Below are 6,000 nucleotides of genomic sequence, written 5' to 3'. Positions count from 1 at the left end.
CCAATTTCCAATATCTGTAGTTATTTCATTTCTTTAATTTAAATTGTCTGTACTTGGCCTCAAAGCATCATTGCACGTATTTCAAATGCTAACTTGCCTAACAAGTTTGTTTTCTGCCAACCAACTATTGAGCATCAGCTCCCTGGTACCCAATCTCCTGGCTTACCCCATTAAAACTGGAAATAGATATATTGGATGCAGTTGGGCGCAGGCTTGAGATTATGTGAATTTTTAAACCCATCCAGTCTAAATCCACCTGCCTTGTGTCTTTATATTTCCCTTATTTGCCATTAATTGTAGCATTGGGAAATTTGTGCCCATTGATAATTGAATATACTTTCTGCACATTTTACATTTCTGTTTTATATACTCAGCAAATCTACATTGGAAGCAAATAACCAAACCCATCAATTTTCCCATCTCAAAACTCATACTGAAGCATGGATTGTAGTTCTAACTGAGTTAGGGGACCTTTTTTTGTGCCATTTTCAATCCTTCAACCATAACTGACATATTTAAACAGAGGGTTAAGAAAGCACTTGATTTTCCCTACCTACAGTCACTTCAGGAACATAAAGGTGCAAGCAGATTTTTGAGCAAGTTCATATTTGCCATGCAGTGTTTAAATCCACAAATTATTGATTTTGTTTTCACTTTTCTCTCTTTGGTGAATTGATCTACCCCGCTGAGACAGACCTTACTTTTGAACCTGTTCGGCATGGTGCACAGGAGCATTAGCTCCTATCTCCATTCGGTGAAAGTTCGGACAGTATTGAGAAGGCAGGCACATGTATATTCACGGTTTAGCATGAATGCATTCATGCCATTAACAATGCACAGATCAATCCAGGGGAAAATACCGACAGTACTGCGATGCTGAGAGCTTTACACCATGGACGTACTGTGACTAGAAACATAATCCACTGACAAGGATTGTGAGGAGGGTGCAGAGATGCTTCAGTTTGATTTGGACAAGCCGTATGAGTGGATAATTGGGTGGCAAATACAGTTTAAAATGGACAACTGTGAGGTTTTTGGTAGTAATAAGGGGAGGCAGATAATTATCTGAATGGCTATAAATTCAGGCAGGGCAAAAAGACCAGGGTGTCCCTGTACACCAGTCACTGAAGGTAAGTGTGAAGGTGCAGCAGGCAGTCAAGAAGGCAAATGGTATGACAGTGAAAATATTCAACTATAGGAACAGGGATGTCTTGCTGCAATTATTGAGGGCCTTGGTGAGGTCACACTTGGAGCATGGTGTGTAGTTTTGGCGTCCTAGTCTGAGGAAGGATGTTCTGGCTATGGAAGGAATGCAGTGAAGGTTTACCAGACTGATTCCTGGGATGGCAGAATGGACTATAAGGAAAGGTTGGATTATATTTGCTGGAGTTCAGAAGAAAAAGGGGGCATTTCATTGAAACCTATAGAATTCGAACTGAACTAGACAGGATAGGCTCAGAAACAATGTTCCAGATGGTGGAGGACTCCGGAACCAGGGATCAACAGTCTAAGGAAATGGGATAAACCATTTAGGGCTGAGATGAGGAAGAAATTTTTCACCCAGAGAGTGTTGAGCCTGTGGTATTCACTAGCACAGAAAGCAGTCGAGACCAAAACATTGTATGATTTCAAGGAGTTGGATATAGCACATAGGGCTAAAGGGATCAAAAGGTATAGGGGAAGTGGGAACAAGCTATGGAGTTCGATGATGAATGGCAGAGCAAGCTTGAGGAGCCGAATGGCCTACTCCTGCTCCAATTTTCATTACTGTCATAAAACCTACCTTGGATTTCTAAACAATATGCTAATCCAAACTGTATTTTTTTTGTAAAAACAGAGCTCAAAGGGGTTAGTCTGAGATTTTTCAGTTTTTTAAAAATTATAAAATAAACATTGTGCTTAAATGAGTTTATTATTGGAGAATAGCATCATTTCCCAACTTGTGGGAAGAGGAGGGCACATTTATTCCTCAGTAGCCACTGCACGAGTTCACTGCAGATTTCAGTCATGCCTGAGCTATTCATTCAAGCCAACATTAAAGAAAATACCCTACCAGGCCAATGTGAATTTCCTCACCACCTACAAACGAATCCGGTTCACTCTCAAAAGCAAGCTTTCAACTTGTGCAGATTTAGTGTCAAATTGTGATCAGAGTTTTACTCCAGATTCATTGTAACGTGTCCCCAATATGGTTAAACAGACAAAAGAATTTTGAGGGAGCCTTTTCCATAAAAATAAGAATAAAGTTTCAGAAATCCATTCTGATTTTAATTTATCAGCAATTCTTTTTGGAACAAAGCTGCCTTGCCTTTTTGATATTCATACCAGGCTTTCAAACAATGTATTGCTCAACAAAACTTTTAATCTTCAGAAAAGGCATTTTTAATCTGGAGACTAGATCAGTTATTAATACTACCCTCTGTAAAAGATAGCAGGGGCCTAATTAATTAAGGAGGAGTATTTAAATATTAAATGAAACAACAGAGATGAAATTAGCTTTTGGTTATAGTTTGGAATAGCTGCTAACAAACTGAATGCCTATTTTACAGCACAAACAATATGCTTTTTCTTTGTACTTACACAACTGCTAACTCCCAGATTCACTTTTTTCACTGGAGTTTAGGAAGTTGAGGGTGGCCTTACAGAGGTTAACAGAATCATGAGGAATATAGATAAGGTGAATGGCTGGTGACAATAAATTGATAATGTTTTCATAGCAACACAATTTTGAATTGGAATTTAGAATTTGCTATATCAATGTTATGATTCTTGAACAAAAATAGAGAACACAGAGAAACACAGCAGGTCTGGTGGCAACTGTGGTGAGTGAAACAGTTAACATTTTGAATCCCGTATGAATTCTTCAGAACTGAGTTCTGGCTAACAGTCATGCTGGACTTATAATAACACAGTGGCTCAATGATTTCCCTGCTATCTCACCGCACTAGGGGCCTGGGTTCATATCGCCAGCCTTGGGTGACTGTCTGTGCGGGGTTTGCACATTCTCCTTGTGTCTATGTGGGCTTCCCCCAGGTGGCGTGGTTTCTATTACAGTCCAGAGATGCGCAGGTTAGGTGGATTGACCATGCTAAATGTGGGAGTAGGGTAGGTGGTGCTGGGTCTGGATGGGATGGCCTTTGAAGTGTTAATGCAGACTTGATGGGCCAAATGGCCTGTTTCTACAATATAGGGATTCTATGGAATGTTACCTCTGCTTCTCTCTCCACAGTTATTGCCAGAGCTACTGAATTTCTTCACCATTTTCTGAGTTTGTTTCAGATTTCCAGTATCCACAGTATTTTGCTTTTAGTTTTGATTCTGAAGCTTCATTGGTGCGTTTGGACTGATTTAACATTGGCTTGTCACTACTTTCTTCATGGTTCCATATTTAATACAGTGTAAGCTACAACTGGATTGCAGCAAGTATACTACCATTGCAGAAGTGGCATACGCCTCAATGGTATAACCCGATAACTAAGCTAGCCAAGCCATCAATACCTCTCCGCCCCATTGATGATCAGTCAACCAGGCTTATTAATGGAACCTTGAACAGTAGACCTCTGTTGGAATTTCTCCTGCTCAGCCATCCTTCTGAATAGGTCTATGTGCAGTCCTGGGGTAGAGGAAGCCCACGCTACAGTTGCCCCAATCGGCCTTGGATTTTTGGTCAGGTCACTCCGAGGATGTTTGTGGTACAGGCCCCAGACATGCTGAGTATTTCCTGTTCAAAGATAGGTGTATCCTCAATGGCTTGAACCTACAAAAGGCTGAAAGTGGGGGTGGTAGACCTGACCACCTCTGGAGTGGAGATTTCTGGAAGAGGGGCCTATTGCTGAGAGGCCTACAGGGATGTCTCCTTCTATTTGTTGTCTTGCTGTTGGAGCTGAACACCAATGTATATAATGTTGGAGTGCAGCTCTGTGTGTTTGTGCATCCAGCAAGCTATGTGTGCTGGACCTTGCCCTTCATAACAACCCATCTACAGAGGAAGCTGGACACGCAGATACCAGAGCAAAAGTGTGCAAACTGCATTGATAGGGTTCTACAACCTTTGAGTCAGGTCACCCAGTGCCTCTGACAAATCAGGATACTCACAGTTAAAGGTTTGGACAGCATCATTAGAAGTCCTTATTTTTCTGATTAACACATTTTCAACAATATTAATTTAAGACACAGTTTTCCATTTGGGGCACACTCAGAAATGATATGCCATAATACATAGGGAAATTGTATAAGTTATAAAATAAAACTGCCCTTCATGAAGAAGAAATTGAAACATTGGAAATAAAGGATTCTTCATGGCCAATATGTCGTTGAAGATGCAACAAATGTGACCTCACAGAATTCCACACATTCAGCAAAGCCCCAAGCGGCCAAAGAGAACAAACGACATTTCAGATTATGGTTCCCCAGCAAGTAGCTTCAGGGGAAGTGTTGCTATAACAGTAATGGTACTGGGTTAGTAATCTGCCAGGGACATAGTTCAAATCCTATCATGGCAGGTGGAGAAATTTGAATTTTTTAAAGTGTGGAATTAAACCTGGCTTCATGGTGACCATGCAATAATTATTAATTATCATTAAGAAAATATCTGGTTCACTAATGCCCTGTAGGGAAGCAAATCTGCCATATTTACTTGGTCTGACCTACATGGCGGTATGGTGGCTCAGTGGTTAACACTGCTGTCTCACAGCATCAGGGACCTGGGTTTGATTCAACCCTTGGGTGACTGTCTGTGTGGTGTTTGCACATTCTCCCTGTGTCTGCATGGGTTTCCTGCCACAGTCCAAAGATGTGCAGGTTAGGTGGATTGGCCATGCTAAATTGCAGTAGAGTTCACAGATGTGTAGATTAGGTGGGTTAAAGGGGAATGGGTCTGGGTGGAAAACTCTGAGTGTTGGTGTGGACTTTTTGGGCCGAAGGGCCTGTTTCCACACATAATAAAGGGGTTCTGTGATTCCAGACCCACAGCAACATGATTGATTTTTAACTGCCCTCTGAAATGACCCTGACAAACCATTCCGATCAAGGGAAAGTTAGGATTAGACAATAAATCCTAGCCTGCGATGTCCACATGACATGTAAAAATAAAATGTGGGTCGCCTGAGGTTGGAAAGGGGCTGGGTTAATTAGGTCTTTTACTGGTTGGCAAGATGTAAATAGTGGGGTGACACAGGATTCAATCCTTGGGCCCAACTATTCATAACCTATGTTAATGACTTGGATATGGGGATGGAAATAGCCAAATTTGCCAAAGACACTAAAATAGGTGAGAAAGTAAATTGTAATGAAAAATAAGAAATTTACAAATGGATATGAATAGGTAAAGTGAATGGGCCAAAATTTGGCAGATTAAATTTAACGTGGTGAGGCTATCTAGTTTGGTTGAAAGGAGGCAACTTATTATCTAATTCTGGTGAAACTTCAGAATGCCTTGGTGCAGAGGGATCTGGGTGTCCTCATGCATGAATTGCAGAAAACCAGTATGCAGGCACAGTAGATAATAAGAAAGACAAATGGAATTTGGCACTAATTTCTAACAGAGTAGAGTTTGAAAGTAGGGAAGTGTTGCTGTAACTGTACAAGGTATTAGTCAGACCTCACCTGGCATCTTGCATACAATTTTGGTCCCTTTACTTGAAGAGTAATGTAGTCGCATTGGAGGCAGTTCAGAGAAGATTCACTGTATTGATTCCAGAAATGAAGAGTTTTTCTGATGTAGAGAGATTAAGCAGTTTCCATTCCTGTGCTGTGTGGAGTTTAGAACAACAGTAGGAAATCTAATTGAGGTATCGAAGATGCTAAAGGGTATTGACAACAGTGATGTACTCCTCATTTGGAGTAATCTAGAATGACAGGTCATAAGTTTTAGGAAAAGATGTAACAGACGAAAACATAGGAGAAATTACTTAATTAATCATTTAATCAAAGGGTTGTGACTCTGTGTAATTCTGTAATCCAGAATGTGATGGATGCTGGAACATTGAGTAAATTTAAGGA

Source organism: Stegostoma tigrinum, chromosome 4, assembly GCF_030684315.1.
Source record: "Stegostoma tigrinum isolate sSteTig4 chromosome 4, sSteTig4.hap1, whole genome shotgun sequence".
Lineage (NCBI taxonomy): Eukaryota > Metazoa > Chordata > Chondrichthyes > Orectolobiformes > Stegostomatidae > Stegostoma > Stegostoma tigrinum.
Note: the sequence above shows the minus strand (reverse complement) of the source record.